Raw genomic sequence first — 19,613 nt, 5'->3', positions numbered from 1 at the left:
ACAGACACATGGACACTTGTATGAAATCTTCTCTGTGCATAAACATCTTTAGGGTTAATATCACATATTGTATGATTTGCAGTCATGTCCATGCATAGATAAATTATTACTAGCCAGATGTGTATAGGAATGTCTTCTAGGAATGCCTTTTTTTGGCCCCAGATTTATTGAGAGATAATCGACATATAACATTATGTACGTTTAAGGTGTACAATGTGATGCCTTGATACATGTATATAATGTGAAATGTTTACCAAGTTGAAGTTAGTCAATACATTCTTCAGCTAATTATGGTAAGAACATAAAGTAACTTTCAATATACAATATGTATATTAATTATTGTCATCTTATTATACATTAGACCCATGGAAGCTTTTTGTCTATCTTCTAACTGGAAGTTTGGACACACTGAGCAATGCCCCCGCCCCCATTTTCCCTGCCCCTCAGTCCCTGGAACCCACCATTGCACACTCTGTTTCTGTGAATTTGATGTTTCTAGACTCCACATGTAAGTGTGATCATACAGAATGTGTCTTTCTCTGTCTGACTAATTTAACTTAGCATAATGTCTTCAAGCTTCATCCATGTAGTCACAAATGGCACGATTAACTTTCATATAGATGAAATCTATCATCTATCTATCTATCTATCTATGTATCCATCCATCTATGTATCTAATCTCACATCTTCTTTATCTATTAATCCCTTGATGAGCAGTTAGGTCTTTTCAGTGTCTCAGCTATGGAGAATAATACTGCAATGAACTTGGGGTGCACATATCTCTGATGTAGTGACTTCAACCCCTGTACATATCACTCAGAAATGGGATCGCTGGGCACAACCATACTTTTGTTTCTAATTTTTTGAGAACTCTCCATACTGCTTTCAGTAGTAACCTCACCAGTTTACATTCCTAGGGACAGTGTACCAGGTTTGCCTATTTCCACATGCTCACAAGCATTTGTTATCTCTTGTCTGATGGTAACAGCCATAATAACAGGTGTGAAGTGTTATGGGATTGTGGCTTTGATTTGCATGTCTCTGGTGATGAGTGATGTTGAGCACCTTTTAATGCACTTGCTGGGCGTTTGTACATGGACTTTGGAAACATGCCCTTTCAAGTCCTCTACTTCCCCATTTTTTTAAAATTGGGTTGCTTGTTATACTATTCAGCAAAATGAGCTTTTTTTAAATTTTGGATATGAACCTCATATCACATGTTTTACAATTTTTTTCCATCCCTGTTAAATGTCTTTTCCTTTGGTGAATGTGTCTTTTCCTAAGCAGAAGATATTTAGTTTGATGTGTTCTCACTCACTGATTTTTGTCTTCGTTGACTGTGCATTTGGAGTCATATCCGAAACATCATTTCCAATGCCAAGGTCAAGGAGATTTTTGCCCATGTAGTTTTTAGGTGTGTTATGGTATCCCTATCTGGTTTTTGTGTAAAAGGAAGGCGGACATTTTAAAACTAGAGGGGACATTCACTCTTCCTCTCAAGTTGGGCACTAGCAGACAGCCCCTTTGTGTCTCCAGCTGAGGAGGGAAACCCACATGCAGAGGAGGAGACTGCCAGAAGCCGGGAAAGAATCACAATAAAGGATTAGAGGGAAAAAATCCTGGAGCTCACACGTGTTCACCAGTACTTTCTGTTCTCACCAGCTGGCATAAGAAAATACTAAAATACAACCTTGTACTTCACCAATCATGACACAGAATACTGGGAAATGTTTCCTCAGTAAACTCAGAGGAAGCTTCAAAGTAACAACCAAAAGGATCAAATGACTTCCAAACTAATAGCCAACCAGAATAAGACATGTAAAATTACAAAGAAATGTTTTTCAACACGTACAAAGGCAAAATTGACGTCTACCTCCACATCCCAAGGAAGTAGGAAGAAGTGGTCTCCATAATGAGGAAAAGTAGACATCCATAGAAAGTGAACCAGCAGTACCACAGAACATGGAAGTGGTAGAGAAGTTCAGGGTGTTAAAATCGTATATTCTGTATTCAAGTAGCTACAGGAAAGATGGAATGTGTTGAATAGAGGCATGTCTCTGGGTCCAAGACCCTACTATGTCCATGTGAGCATGCTTGGACAGGGCCCGCCTGCCTCTGCCACATGTGCCCCAGCTAATCTGATATGCAGGGTCACCCAATGCCACACCCTGTGACTGTTACCTAACCCCCCAGGTGGCCCCAGGTGTAAGGTGCTGACTGCCCAGCACAGCCCTCTGTTCTGTCAGATGGTCTAGATCTGGCTTTGCTGAGGATCCTCCATTTATCCATTCTCACTGGCAGATGTCCCTGAGCAGAGACATGAGGCTGGCAGAGGGCCAGGTCACCCTAAGTGCGTCCCTCTTGCTGTTTGCATTCTGGGCAGTGCTGGCTCCTGTCCAAGGTTCTCAAGATCATCCCTCATGGTGCTACATCTCCTCTGAGGTGGTATTTCCCAAGAAGGATCTCAACCACAGCAAGGGGGTTCAGATGCCTTGCTGGCTGTCCAGTACCCTGCGTTTGGGGGGCAAGAGACAAAACTTCATTTTTACTTTCAATTTCTATTAAAAATATTCCTATTTGGGGAGGGAGGGGAAGATGGTGGCTTAGGAGAACACCTTACATGCTGATCGCTTAGAATCCACCCACATCTGCCTAAATAACCCAGAAAACTTCCAGAAGACTAGCAGAATGGACTCTCCAGAGCCAGCACACACAAGAGGCCTATGGAAGAGGGTAGGAAGGGCAGAGAGGCGGTGCATGCTATACGGACATGAGGGAGGGAGGCAGGGTGGTGGAGGGGGAGACTGCCCGGGAAAGCACAGCCCCCAAAATCTGGCTTGCAAAAGCAGAGGGGCCAAACTCTGTGAGTTCTGACAGCCAGCGGGGCTTGACATCTGGGATGCTAAAAGTCAACAGCTCTTCTCTCAGAGAGTGGGGAGAGTAAGAGGACACCTGGAGGCAGAGTTGATGAGTCCCGGAAGACAGAGCTCAGCTCGGCAGGAACAAAGGCAGTGGCCAGCGCCATCTCCCTCTCCCATCCCCCAGCCGAAATCCCAAAGGGAACCAGTTCCTGTCACCAAACTTGCTTGCTTCACGCAAACACCCAACACTGTGCTTCTGTGGATCCATCCTTCCGACGGGTCTGCCTCCCTCCTGGTGCTTCAGGGCCCCTACCACAGGGGACCACTGATGGCAAAGCGAGCTAAGCCTACCCCTCCTGCCACTGTGCACCTTGCGGATCCACCCTGGTTAATATGCCAGATCCTATCGAAGCAGCACCCCAAGCCTGGAAGTGTGCAAGCAGCACAGACAAGGGCCACACCACTCCACAGTGAATCTTGCCCCTGGGACAGGATAAGATAAGGTACACACCAGTGTGACTGTGGCCCCAGCGGTGGGCTGGGGGCAGACATTGGGTCTGACTGCAACCTCGCCCACCAACACAAGTTACACCAGACAGCACAGGGGAAGTGCCCTGCAGTTTGGAGCCACCACAAGGACTACCAAAAATCATGAAACGGAAGAACTCGCCTCAAAAGAAACTCCAGGAAGTAGCGACACCTAACGAATTGATCAACAATGATTTAAGCACTATAACACAACAAGAATTTAGAATAATAGTCATAAAAGTAATCACTGGGCTTGAAAAAAGCACAGAAGAAAGCAGAGAATCTACTACTACAGAGATCAAGGGACTAAGAAATAGTCGTGAGGAGCTAAAAAATACTATAAATGAGGTGCAAAATAAAATGGAAGTGGCCGTAGCATGGACTGAAGAGGCAGGGGAGAGAATAGGTGAATTAGAGGATAAAATTATGGAAAAAGAGGAAGCTGAGAAAAAGAGATTTAAAAAATCCAGGAGTATGAGGGGAGAATTAGAGAACTAAGTGATGCAATCAAATGGAACAATATCTGTATCATAGGAATTCCAGAAGAGGAAGAGAGAGAGAAAGGGGCTGAAGGTGTACTTGAACAAATCATAGCTGAGAACTTCCCTGATCTGGGGAAGGAAAAAGGCATTGAAATCCAAGAGGCACAGAGAACTCCTTTCAGATGTAACTTGAATCGATCTTCTGCATGATATATCATAATGACACTGGCAAAATACAAGGATAAAGAGAAAATTCTGAAAGCAGCTAGAGATAAACATGCTCTAACTTACAAAGTGAGATCCATAAGAGTAGTGGCAGACCTATCTACTGAAACTTGGCAGGCCAGAGAGGAATGGCAGGAAATCTTCAATGTGAGGAACAGAAATGCAGCCAAGAATCCTTTATCCAGCAAGTCTGTCATTCAGAATAGGAAAGATAAACGTCTTCCCAAACAAACAAAAATGGAAGGAATTCATCACCACTAAACCAGCCCTACAAGAGGTCCTAAGGGGGACTCTGTAAGTGAAATGTTGCAAGGACCACAAAGTACCAGAGACATCACTACAACCATGAAACCTACAGATATCCCAATGACTCTAAACCCATAACTTTCGATAAGACTGAATGCAAATGGACTAAATGCTGCAACCAAAAGACATAGGGTATCAGAATGGATAAAAAAACAAGACCCATCTATTTGCTGTCTACAAGAGACTCATTTTAGACCTGAGGACACCTTCAGATTGAAATTGAGGGGATGGATAACTATCATGCTACTGGAAGTCAAAAGAAAGCTGGAGTAGCCATATGTATATCAGACAAACTAGACTTTAAACTAAAGGCTGTAATAGGAGAGGAAGAATGGCAATATATAATAATTACAGGGTCTATCCATCAGGAAGAGCTAACAATTATAAATGTCTATGCACCAAATATGGTAGCACCCAAATATATAAAATAATTACAAACATAAGCAACCTTATTGATAAGAATGTGATCACTGCAGGGGACTTTAACACCCCACATACAACAATGGATAGATCATCTAGACACAGGATCAATAAAGAAACAAGGGCCCTGAATGATACATTGGATCAGATGGACTTAACAGATATGTTTAGAACTCTGCATCCCAAAGCAACAGAATATACTTTCTTCTCGAGTGAACATGGAACATTCTCCAAGATAGATCACATACTGGGTCACAAAACAGCCCTTCATAGTACAAAAGAACTCAGATCATACCATGCACAGTTTCAGACCAAAATGCTATGAAACTTGAAATCAACCACAGGAAAAAGTCTGGAACACTTCCAAAAGCATGCAGGTTAAAGAACACCCTACTAAAGAATGAATGGGTCACCCAGGAAATTACAGAAGAAATTAAAAAAGATATGGAAACAAATGAAAATGAAAATACAACACTCCAGGGGGGCCTAGGTGGCTCTATCGTTTGAGATTCCAACTTCGGCTCAGGTCATTATTTCCCAGCTTGTGAGTCTGAGCCCCACGTCCGGGTCTTTGCTGACAGCTCAGAGTCTGGAGCCTGCTTTAGATTCTGTGCCTCCCTCTCTCTCTGCCCCTAACCCACTTGCATTCTGCCTCTGTCTCCCTCAAAAATAAATACATATTAAAAAAAAAAGAAAATACAACAATTCAAATGCTTAGGGATGAAGCAAAGGCAGTCCTGAGAGGAAAATACATTGTAATCCAATCCTATCTCAAGACAAGAAAAATCCCAAATACAAAATCTAACAGCACACCTAAAGGAAATAGAAGCAGAACAGCAAAGACACCCTAAACCCAGCAGAAGAAGAGAAATAATAAAGATCAGAGCAGAAATAAACAATATAGAATCTAAAAAACTGAAGAGCATATTAATGAAACCAAGAGTTGGTTTTTTGAAAACATAAACAAAATTGATAAACCTCTAGCCAGCCTTCTCAAAAGAAAAGGGAGATGACCCAAACAGATAAAATCATGAATGAAAATGGAATTATTACAACCAAACCCTTAGAAATAGAAGCAATTATCAGGGAATACTATGAAAAATTATATGCCAACAAACTGGACAACTTGGAAGAAACGGACAAATTCCTAAGCACCCATGCACTTCCAAAACTCAAACAGGAAGAAATAGAAAATTGGAACAGACCTATAACCAGTGAAGAAATTGAATCAGTCATTAAAAATCTCCCAACAAACAAGAGTCCAGGACCAGATGGCTTCCCTGGGGAATTCTACCAGACATTTAAAGCAGAGATAATACCTCTAGTTCTCAAGCTGTTCCAAAAAAATAGAAAGGGAAGGAAAACTTCCAGACTCATTCTATGAAGCCAGTATTACTTTGATTCCTAAACCGACAAAGACCCTACAACAAAGACAACTACAGCCCAATATCCCTGATGAATATCGATGCAAAAATTCTCAATAAGATACTAGCAAATCGAATTCAACAGCATATAAAAAGAATTATTCACCATGATCAACGGGTTTATTCCTGGGCTGCAGGCCTGGTTCAACATTCACAAATTAATCAGTGTGATACATCACATTGATAAAAGGAAAGATAAGAACCATATGATCTTGTCAACTGATGCAGAGAAAGCATTTGACAAAATTCAGCATCCTTTCTTATTAAAAACCCTCAAGACACTCGGGATATAAGGAACACACTTGAACATCATAAAAGCCATTTATGGAAACCCCACAGCTAATATCATCCTCAATGGTGAAAAATTGAGATATTTCCACCTGAGATCAGGAACACGACAGGAATGTTCACTCTGACTGCTGTTGTTTACCATAGTGTTGGAAGTGCTAGCATCAGCAATCAGACAACAAAAGGAAATCAAAGGTATCAAAATTGGCAAAGATGAAGTCAGCTTTCACTTATTGCAGATGACATGATACTACACATGGAAAACCCAATAGACTCCACCAAAAGTCTGCTAGAACTGATACATGAAATCAGAAAAGTTGCAAGATACAAAAGCAATGTACAGAAATCAGTTACATTCTTATACACTAAAAATGAAGCAACAGAAAGACCAATGAAGAAACTGATCCCATTCACAAATGCACCAAGATTCATAAAATACCTAAGAATAAACCTAACCAAAGATGTAAAAGATCTGTATGCTGAAAACTATAGAAAGCTTATGAAGGAAACTGAAGAAGATGCAAAGAAATGAAAAAACATTCCATGCCCATGGATTGGAAGAAAAATATTGTTAAAATGTCAATACTACCCAAATCAATCTACACAATCGAAATTGCAATCCCAATCAAAATTGCACCAGCATTCTTCTCAAAGCTAGAGCAAGCAATCCTAAAACTTGTATGGAACCACAAAAGACCCAGAATAGCCAAATATTAAAGAAGAAGACCAAAGCGGGAGGCATCCCAATCCCAGACTTTAGCCTCTACCACAAAGCTGTCATCATCAAGACAGCATGGTACTGGCACAAAAACAGACACATAGACCAATGGAATAGAATAGAGACTCCAGAATTGGACCCACAAATGTATGGCCAACTAATCTTTGACAAAGCAGGAAAGAATATCCAATGGAAAAAAGATAGTCTCTTTAACAAATGGTGCTGGGAGAACTGGACAGCAACATGCAGAAGAATTAATCTAGACCGCTTTCTTACACCATTCACAAAAATATACTCAAAACGGATAAAGGACCTGAATGTGAGACAGGAAACCACCAAAACCCTAGAGGAGAGAGCAGGAAATAACCTCTCTGACTTCGGCCACAGCAAATTCTTACTTGACACATCTCCAGAGGCAAGGGAATTAAGAACAAAAATGAACTATTGGGACTTCATGAAGATAAAAAGCTGCACTGCAAAGGAAACAATCAGCCAAATTAAAAGGCAGCCAACGGAATGGGAAAAGATATTTGCAAATCACATATCAGACAAAGGGCTAGTATCCAAAATCTATAAAGAACTCATCAAACTCCACACCTGATAAACAAATAATCCAGTGACAAAATGGGCAGAAGACATGAATAGACAGTTCTCTAAAGAAGACATCCAATTGGCCAACAGGCACATGAGAAGATGCTCAACGTCGCTCCTCGTCAGGGAAATACAAATGAAAACCACACTGATATATCACCTCACGCCAGTCAGAGTGGCTAAAATGAACAAATCAGGAGACTATACATGCTGGAGAGGATGTGAAGAAACGGGAGCCTTCTTGCACTGTTGGTGGGAATGCAAACTGGTGCAGCCATTCTGGAAAATAGTGTGGATGTTCCTAAAAAATTGAAAATAGGCCTACCCTATGAGCCAGCAATAGCACTGCTAGGAATTTACCCAAAGGATAAAGGAGTGCTGATGCATAGGGGCACTCGTACCCCAGTGTTTATAGCAGCACTTTGAACAATAGCCAAATTATGGAAAGAGTCTAAATGTCCATCAACTAATGAATGGATAAAGAAATTGTGGTATCTATTCAAAATGGAATACTACCTGACATTCAGAAAGAATGAAATGTGGCCTTTTGTAGCAACATGGATGGATCTGGAGAGTGTTGTGCTGAGTGAAATTAGTCATATGGAGAAAGACAGATACTGTATGTTTTCACTCTTATTTGGATCCTGAGAAACTTGACAGAAGACCATGGGGAAGGGGAAGGAAAAAAAAGTTAGAGAGGGAGGGAGTCAAACCATCACAGACTCTTAAAAACTGAATAAACTGAGGGTTGATGGGGGGGTGGGAGGGAGGGGAGGGTGGGTGATGGGTATTGAGGAGGGCATCTGTTGGGATGAGCATTGGGTGTTGTATAGAAACCTATTTGACAATAAATTTCATATTTACAAAATAATCTTATTTAATTGTCATTACTATGTTTTTTTTAGTTTTATGCAAATTTTTTCAAATTCTATTTTATTTCCATCATTTTACTTTAGTCTACTACAGTATATTCACTTTTTCAAATTATCAAATGATTTCTTTTTTCTCTTTTCTTTATCTTTATTCTCTTTTTCATTTCTTTACTTTTTTCTTCAATACAGAACAAAAAATTCATATTTATTTTTAATTTTTATTAAAAATATTTTTCTTTAATCTTTTCTGCTATATTCTTTACTTTTGTGTATATTATTTTCAAATTCTATTTTACTCCCATCTACCCATTTTACTCTACTTCAGTGTATTCATTTTTTCAAATTCTCAAATGATTTAATTTGCCCCCTTTTCTCCCCCTAATCTATCAAACCACTTTCAACACCCTAATAAAAGACACCTAGGATGTAGCATTAACTATTAGATTTGTGTGTGTGTATGTTTAATTTTTAATTTTAATATTTTTGTAATTTTATTGTTTTATTTCAATATTTCTACTTCATCAGTTCCTTTTCTCTCTTCAAAATGACAAAATGGAGGAATTCACCACAAAAGAAAGACCATGAAGAAACGACAGTCAGCGATTTAACCAACACAGGTACAAGCAAGATGTCTGAACCAGAATTTAGAATCACGATAATAAGAATACTAGCTGGAGTTAAAAATAAATTAGAATCCCTTTCTGAAGAGATAAAAGAAGTAAAAAAAATAGCCAGAATGAAATTTAAAATGCTATACCTGAACTGCAATCAGGGATGGATGCAGCTGTGGTAAGGATGGATGAGGCAGAACAGAGAATCAGTGATATAAACTTATATGAAATAGTGAAGCAGAAAAAAAGAGGGATATTAAGGCAAAAGAGCATGATTTAAGAATTAGAGAAATCAGTGACTCATTAAAAAGGAACATCAGAGTCATAGGGGTCCCAGAAGAGGAAGAAAGAGAAATAGGGGTAGAAGGGTTATGTGAGCCAATCATAGCAGAAAACTTTCCTAACCTGGGGAAAGACACAGACATCAAAATCCAGGAAGCACAGAGGACCCCCATTAGATTCAACAAAAACTGGCCAGCAACAAGGCATACCATAGTCAAATTCACAAAACACTCAGGCAAGGAGAGAATCATGAAAGCAGCAAGGAAAAAAAGTCCCTAACATATAAGGGAAGACAGATCAGGTTTGCAGCAGACCTATCCACAGAATCTTGGCAGGCCAGAAAGGAGTGGCAGAGTCTATTCAGTGTGCTGAATCAGAAAAGTATGCAGACAAGAATTCTTTATCCAAGAAAGCTGTCATTCAAAATAGAAGGAGAGATAAAAGTTTCCCAGACAAACAAAAATTAAAAGAGCTTTTGACCACTAAACCAGCCCTGAAAAAAATTTTAAGGGGGACTCTCTGAGGGGACAAAAGATGAAATATGTATATATGTGTATATATATATATACATATATATATATGAAATATGAAATATGAAATATGTATATATGTGTATATATATATACATATATATATATATATGTGTGTGTGTGTGTGTGTATCAAAAGCAAGAAAGATTAGAAAGGACCAGAGAACACCATCAGAAACTCCAGCTCTACAAGCATCATCATGACAATAAACTCATATCTTTCAGTACTCACTCTAAACCTCAGTGGACTCAATGCCCCAATCAAAAGACATAGGGTAACGGAATGGATAAGAAAACAAGATCCATCTATATGCTGTTCACAAGAGACCCACTTTAGACCTAAAGACACCTTCAGATTGAACATAAGGGGATGCAAAACCATCTATCATGCTAATGGTCAACAAAAGAAAGCCCGAGTACCCATACTTATATCAGACAATCTAGACTTAAAAATACTGTATCAAGAGATGCAAAAGGGCATTATATCATGATCAAGGGGTCTATAGATGAAGAAGACCTAATAATTGTATACATTTATGCGCCAAATGGGAGAGCACACAAATATATAAATCAATTAATCACAAACATAAAGAAACTCACCGATATTAATACCATAATATTAGGAGACTTCAACACCCCACTCACAGCAATGGACAGATCATCTCAACAAAAAATCGACAAGGAAAGAATGGCTTTGAATGACACACTGGACAAGATGGACTTAACAGATATATTCAGACCATTTCATCCTAAAGCAGCAGAATATGCATTCTTCTCCAGTGCACATGGAACGTTCTCCAGAATAGACCATATACTGGGACACAAATCAGCCCTAAGTAAGTACAAAAAGATTGAGATCATACTGTGCATATTTTCAGACCACAATGCTGTGAAACTCAAAATCAACCACAAGAAAAAATTTCGAAAGGTAAAAAATACTTGGAGACTAAAGAACATCCTACTAACGAATGAATGGGCTAACCAAGCAGTTAAGAGGAAGTTAAAAAGTATATGGAAGTCAATTAAAATGATAACACCACAACCCAAAACCACTGGGACGAAGCAAAGGTGGTCATAAGATGAAAGTATATAGCATTCCAGGCCTTCCTAAAGAAGGAAGAAAGATCTCAGATACACAACCTAACCTTACACCTTAAGGAGCTGGAAAAAGAACAGCAAATAGAACCCAAAACCAGCATAAGACAGGAAATAATAAAGATTACAAAAGAAAGTAATGCTATCAAAACCAAATAAACAGTAGACCAAATCAATGAAACCGGAAGCAGGTTCTTTGAAAGAATGAACAAAATTGATAAACCACTAGCCAGTTTGATCAAAAAGAAAAAGGAAAGGATGCAAATAAGTAAAATCAAGAATGACAGAGGAAAGACACAACCAACACAACAGAAATAAAAACAATAGTAAGAGAATATTATGAGCAATTATATGCCAATAAAATGGTCAATCTGGAAGAAATGGGAAAATTCCTAGAAACATATACACTACCAAACTGAAACAGGAAGAACTATAAAAATTTGAACAGACCCATAACCAGTAAGGAAATAGTATTAGTAGTCAAAAGTCTGTTGAAAACAAGAGTCCAGGGCCAGATGGCTTTCCAGGGGATTCTACCAAACATTTAAGGAAGAATTAACACCTCTTCTCTTGAAGCTGTTCCAAAATATAGAAATGGAAGGAAAACTTCCAGACTCTTTCTGAAGCCAGAATTACCTTGATTCCAAAAGCAGACAGAGACCACACTAAAAAGGAGAACTATAGACCAATTCCCCTGATGAACATGGATGCAAAAATCCTCAACAAGATATTAGCCTACCAGATCCTATAATACATTAAAAAAATTATTCACCACGACCAAGTGGGATTTATACCTGGGATGCAGGGCTGGTTCAATATGTGCAAAACAACGTGATTCATCACATCAATAAAAGAAAGGACAAGAACCATATGATCCTCTCCATAGATGCAGAGAAAGCATTCGACAAAATACGGAATCCTTTCTTGATTAAAACCCTCAAGAAAGTAGGGATAGAAGGAGCATACCTCGAGATCATAAAAGCCATATATGAATGACCCAACACTAATATCATCCTCAATGGGGAAAAACTGAGAGCTTCAATGTGCTTAGTGTTACTACAATAGTGAAGAACTAAGGTTTCTCTGCACAGCATTCTGGGGCCTAAATTCGTTTTTCTGGTGCTAAGGACAGTTTTCCCCTCCTGGTACAAAAAGGGTGTATTTCACATAGGAGATTTATATTCTGTTTAGGGAACAAAGGATGGTAAGTGCGTCTCTGCACTGGCTGTTTCTCAAGCATGTTTCATTCCAGTGGCATATTTGGGGTGGCATATTCTGCTCCCCTCCACCATGTAATGCTGGAGTAGAGACACTGGAATAAATGTCCCGTGAGTCTTGACAGGAACCTCCCTGCAGGGCCAGGCCTAGAGTGCAGGGAGCTTTCAGTACTACCCAGCACCAGGCTGATACCCCACGTGAGTAGGTGCACAAGGGGTGAGGAAGGCTTTCCTGTCAGAAGCCAGTGTTTCCTTTTCCAGAAAGCAATCTAAAATATGAGTAGGATGAGGGATGCTAAAGGGTGTTTAAATATCCTCTTCCATCAGAGCATTTAATGAACTCAGGCAGTGAGAAGACACTTGAAGACGCTGCTAGTCCAGGGCTTTTAGATATCTTCATCTAAGATATGGAAACCAGGATGCATTTATTACCCCATTTTGTGCAGCAGTTTGGAGTCACGCTTATCCAGGAATAAGACGTTCAGATATCAGAGCCAACAACAGGTTCAGGTGGTCTCTGGCTCATTCAATACTGGTCCACAATGGGGAGAATTTCCTGTAAGGTCTTACCACTCAGTGGCAGGAGCTCAGTCTGCACACAGTTCAGGAACCTGGCCAAGGACCCATGTCCTCAAACAAGGATTAGACTGGTGCTCTCTGAGTCCCAATGTACACGGTCTCTGGGATCGTCTCCAGATGGTTCTGGTCCTGTGTATGTAATACTCTGTCTCATGACTATGCAAATAGTCCTAAGACCACTAGGTTAAGTACGGGTGTGTCTGTGCCCTGAGAGCATCAACGGAAAATGCCATCCTCTACCGGAGACCCTGAGACACACCCCCTCACAATGGACTGGAGCTGGAGAGTCCTCTACCTGGTGGCAGTGGCGACAGGTAAGGGTCAGCCAAGTCCCTGGACAGAGGAGAGGACCAGGACGAGTCAACATTGATTTTATCCACTCTTGTCTCCTCTCTACAGGTGTGCACTCCCAGGTTTTGCTGGTGCAGTCTGGGGCTGAAGTAAGGACGCCTGGGGCATGAGTGAAGATCTTCTGCAAAGCATCTGGATACAGCTTCACTGATTACTATATGCACTGGTTGCGACAGGCTCCTGCACAAGGGCTTGAGTGGATGGGAAGCATTGACCCTGAAGCTGGTTCTACAAGCTATGCACAGAAGTTCCAGGGCAGACTCACCCTGACAGCAGATACATCCACAAACACAGCCTACATGGAGCTGAGCAGTCTGAGGTCTGCAGACACAGCCATGTATTACTGTGCAAGGACACAGTGAGGGGTTGTCAGTGTGAGCCCAGACACAAACCGCCCCGTAAAAGAAGATCAGGACCACCAGGGGGTGCACACTATGCACCATTCTGTTTGTGTTCCCAGGAGCAGGTGCAGGTAGGGGTTGCTGGAAGGTTTTGTGCCATGGCCTGGGGCTTCCTCTCCATACAGGAGTTTCCCCCAGGGAGCCGGTCTGGACACATGATTCTGTGCTTACCTACTTGGGTCTGGTTTACAACGTTTGTTTTACCAGGAAAACTATACTTACATGAACAAGAGATAGACTCTCTTACAATTGCTTACCCTTGTACTAAATATCAATGGTTTACACGTATCCTGATGCACATCAACTGAACATTTACAGGAGTCCCAGGTGCGCTCACTTTGCATCTAGGACCACAGGATCCCAAAGCTCCTCATTATCCTCACCCTGCTCTTGTCCCAGTCAAACACCATGACACCTCATTCATGTCACTTTGCTTCTCAGAACTTTATATGTGTTACAGTTTTCTTCAAATACTTGAAACTACAAGAGAAAAAGCATCTACGCGTATTAGTCAGGATAATCCTGAGGAACAGAACACATAGCACATTGGCTTACATGACTAAATAAGCTGAGAAGTCCCATGATATACTATCACATGCTGGATACCCAGTAAAGTCAGTGGTTTAATTCTCATCTGATTCCAAGCTAGTGTCAAGTCTGAGAACATGGGGACCTGATGGTTTAACTTTCACTCCAAGGGCAAGAGAAGTCAATGTTACAGCTCAAGCAGGCACACAAGAAGTAAAAATGAGAGAATTTGCTTCACTTTTATTTTTATTCTATTCATAACCTTAATGGATTGGGTTATGCCCACATCCCAAGACACCAAACGCAAGAACACAGTGCACACAGCACTCACCACAAACCCTTCCTGAAGTGCCAGTCTCTGTACAGCATATGAACTCTTCTTAATGTAGCCATTACTCTCAGAAGCTGAAAACATAACAGGTTTTCTAAAACACAGAAGAAGACAGAGACCTAGACAATATGAGAATATGGAGGAATCCATCCCCAAAGAGAGAACAAGAAAGGATCATATCCAGGGATCTAATCGAAACAGATATAAGGAATAGGCCTAAAACAGAACTTAAAACAACAATAGTAAGGATAATGGATGGGCTTGAGAATGGCATAGAAGACATCAAGGATATGCATACCACAGAGATTAAAGACATAAAAGCTGGTCAACGGTGAAATTTAAAAATGCTATGAAAGAGACATGATGCTAACTGCACATAATAATGGGTGGAAGCAGCAGAGGAATGACTAAGCGATATAGAAGATAAAATTATGGAAAATAAAGAATCAGAAAAGAGAGGGTAAACTAACTTCTTGGGTTATGGATGTAGACTTAGAGAACTCAGCCACTCTGTACAGTGTAGTAAAATTCCTTTCATAGGAGTCCCAAAACAAGAGAGGGAAAAAGGGACAGAAGGTTTATTTGTGCAAATTGTAGCTGAAAGTTGCCCTAACCCAAGGAAGGAAATGAACATCCAAATCCAGAAGGCACAGAGAACTCCTATCAAAATCAACAAAAGCAGGCCATTACCAAGATAAATCATAGAAAATTGACATAATATAGAGATAAAGGAAAAATCCTAAAAGCAGCAGGAGAAAAGAAGTCCCTAAGAAGGGAAGGCAAATAAGGTTAGTTCCCTTCACAGAAACTTACCAAGAGAGAAGGGAGTGTCATCATACATTCAATGTGCTGAATGGGAAAAAAATAGGCAGGCAAGAATACTTTATCCAGGAAGTTTGTCATTGAGAAGAAGGAGAGATAAAGAGCTTCCCAGACAAACAAAATCTAAAGGAACCTGTGACCCGTAATCCAGCCCTGCAAGAAATACTAAAGGGGACTCCTTGAGTGGGAAAGAAAAACCAAAAGCAACAAACACTAGAAAGGAACAGAGAAAATCTCCAGAAAAAAATTACTTTACAGAAACATTGTGATAACACAAGTACACTAATATTATATCTTTCAGTAATCACTGTGAATGGAAATGAACTAAAAAGTCCAGTCAAAAGACACAGGGTATCAGAATGGATTAAAAAAACAAGATCCATGTATATTCTGCCTGTAAAAGACTCCTTTGAGACCTAGAAATACCTGTTGATTGAAAGTGAGGGGTTGCAGAACAATGTATCATGCTACTGGACATAAAAAGAAAGCTATAGTACCATATTCATATCAGGCAACCTAGATTTAAAATACAAAGACTGCAAAAAGAGATGAAGACGGGCATTATATCATAAAATGGTCTATCCAACAAGAAGCACTAACAACTGTAAATATTTATGACCACAAATTGGGGCACGGAAATATGTAAAGCAATTAATGACATAAAAAAACTCATTGATAATAATACACTAGTAGTAGGGGACTTTCACTTGTAAGTAGGGGACACCCCACTTACAACACTGAACAGATCGTGTAAGAAGAAAATCAAGAAGGAAACAATGGCTTTGAATGACACAGGTGCAGATGGACTTAACAGATATATTCAAAACATTCCATCTTAAAGCAGCAGAATACATTCTTGTCGAGTGCACATGGAACACTCTCCAGAATAGATCACACACTGGGTCATAAATCAGCCCCTACAAGTACAAAGATTGAGACTATGGCATGCATATTTTCAGATCAGAACACTATGAAACTTGGAGTCAACCACAGGGAAAAATTTGGAAACACCACTAATAGTTGGAGTAAAAGACCATCGTACTGAAGAATAAAGCGGTTAACCAGGAAACTAAAGAAGAAATAAAAATACATGGAAGCAAATGAAAATGCTAGCGTTGACAGTCCAAATCTGTGGGATGCAGCAAAAGCAGATTTAAGATGGAAGTATATAGCAGTACAGGCCTAACACAATAAAAATAAAATTTTAAACACACAACCACTTTACACCTAAAGAAGCTAGAAAAGGAAGAGCAAAGGAAGCCTAAAGTCAGACGAGGAGGGTAAACAATCATAGAGTACCTATAAATGGCACAGAAAGAAACAAAAACAGTAGAACAGATCAACAAAACTTTTAGGCTGCTTTCTGAAAGAATGAATAAAATTGAAGTTCCTGGACCAGATTATTCAAACAGAAAAGAAAAAGGACCCAAAGAGACAAAATCATGAATTTCATGGGACAGATCACAACCAACACCAGAAATACAATCAATTATAAGAGAATATTATGAAAAACTATATACCAACCAATTAGGCCATCTAGAAGAAATGAATACATTCCCAGAAACATGTAAACTACCAAAATTTCAACAGGAAGAATTAGAAAAGGAGAATTACAGACCAATTGCCCAGGTGAACACGGATGCAAAAATTACCAACAACATACTTAGAAATTGAATCCAACAGTACATTAAAAGAATCATTTACCAGGATGAAGTCGGATTTATTCCTGGGGTGCAAGGATGGATCAATATTAACAATCAATCAAAGTTATACACCATATAAATAATAGGATAAGACCCAAATGATCCTTTCAATAAATGCAGAGAAGCATTTGATAAACTACACAATCTTTTCTTGATAAAAACCATCAAGCAAGTAAAGATAGATGGAAAATTCTTCAACAACATAAAGGCCATATACAAAACACGCACTGTTAACATCATCCTCAATGGGGAAACACTGAGTGCTCTCCACATATGGTCAGGGACATGACAGGGATATCCACTGTCACTAATTTTGTTCAATGTACTACTAGAAGGCTTAGCCTCTGCAATCAAACAATGAAAAGAAATAAAACGCATAGACATTTGAAAGGAATAAATCAAACTTTCACTCTTTGCAGATTACATGATACTCTATGTGGAAAATCCAAAAGATTCCACCAAAAGACTTCTAGGACGGAGATAAAACTCAGAAAAGTTGTAGGATACAAAGACAACATCAAGTTATTGGCACTATATACATACACCAAAAATGAAGCAGAAAAGAGAGGCATTAAGGAATCAGTCCCATTTACAATTGCACCAAAAATCATAACATACCTAGGAATAAACCTAACCAAAGATGTTAGAGATCTGTATGCTAAAAACTATAGAAAGCATATGAAGCAAATTACACAAGACACAAAGGAAGAGCATTCCATGGTCATAGGTTGGGAAACAAATATTGTTAAAATATCAATACTACCCAAAGCAATCTACACATTCAATGTGATCCTTACCAAAATAACACCAACATTCTTCACAGAAAAAGAACAAAGAATTTTAAAATGTGTATAAAACCAGAAAACACTGAATAGGCACAGCAACGTTGAAAAAGAAATCCAAAGCTGGAGGCATCACAATTCTAGACTTCAGGCTGTATTATGAAGCTATAATCATCAAGAAAGTATGGTACTGGCACAAAAATAGACACATACGTGAATGGGACAGAATAGAGAACCAGATTTGCTGAACAGTCTGTTCAGCAAATGGTGCTGGGAAAACTGGATAGTAACATGCAGAAGAATGAATCTGGCACACTTTCCTACAGCAAACACAAAAATATATTCAAAATGGATGAAAAACCTAAATGTAAGACCAAAAAGCATCAACATCTATAAGAGAAAACAGGCAGAAACCTCTTTGATCTCGACCTCGACAACTACTTAATAGACATGCCTCTAGAGGCAAGGAAAACAAAAGCAAAAAATGAACTATTGGGACCTCATCCAGATAAAAAGCTTCTGCACAGTGAAGGAAACAATCAACAACATTAAGTGGCAACTGACAGAGGAGTGAAGATATTTGAAAATGACATACGTGGTAAGAGTTAGTATCCAAAATCTATAAGAACTTAACAAACATAGAAGAACAAATATCCAGTGAATGGTCAAAAGACATGAGCAGACACTTTTCCAAAGAAAACATCTGGATGGCTAAGAGACACATGAAAAGATGCTCAACATCACTCATCATTGGGGAAAAACAATTCAAAATAGTGATAAGTTACCACCTCACACCTGTCAGAATGGCTAAAATGAACAATTCAGGAAACAACAGATATTGGCAAGGATGTGGAGACAGAGGAACCTTCCTATACTCTTGGTGGGAATGCAAAGTGGTGTGACCACACTGGAGAAGAGTTTAAAAAGTTAAAATAGAATTACCTCATGTCCCACCAATTTCTCTACAAGGTATTTACACAAAGGACACAAAAATTCTGATTCAAATAGCTAAATGGGTGATGGTGATTATGTAGGTCACTTGTTGTGATGTGCACTGGGTGTTAATGTATGTGATGAATCACTAAATTTTATTCCCAAAACTAAAACTACACTACATGTTAACTAACAAAGATGTAAATAAATAAAATCTTCAGACATTAAATAACGGGAAAAAAAGGAAGGGGACAAATTATGTTACAAATGGTCATAACCAATGGGATCTAGGGCAGTGAGTCTAACTACTTGCGTTTACCCATTTTATCCCTAACTGGTAGTGGACATTAATTAACAAACATACTCATGATTCCCAATGTTGGTGCCACATTGGTGCCCAATGTCGGTGAGTTGGAATTCAAACCCCAGCTTCCCTTCTCAGCTCCTCTGTGACCACATCTCATGGGCAGTCTGTCTAGACAGCTGGCATCTATGTATTGCCTGTGTGTAGATGTCCTTGCTCCTGGAGCAGGCCCGTTCACCCAGGTCTGTTGGGTACTTAAGAAGCACAGACTAGTGTCAGCTGGCATTCCTTGTACTTCCCATTCCTCACTAGGGAACAAGTTCAGCCTTGAGGATGCATGTTTACCATGTGCTGTTCCACTGGTCTACACCACCTGACACCACTCATATATTCCAGTACTTGCTTCTGAAGGGAATTTCCAAACAGATGA

The sequence above is a fragment of the Felis catus genome, chromosome B3 (genome assembly GCF_018350175.1).
Source record: "Felis catus isolate Fca126 chromosome B3, F.catus_Fca126_mat1.0, whole genome shotgun sequence".
Lineage (NCBI taxonomy): Eukaryota > Metazoa > Chordata > Mammalia > Carnivora > Felidae > Felis > Felis catus.
Note: the sequence above shows the minus strand (reverse complement) of the source record.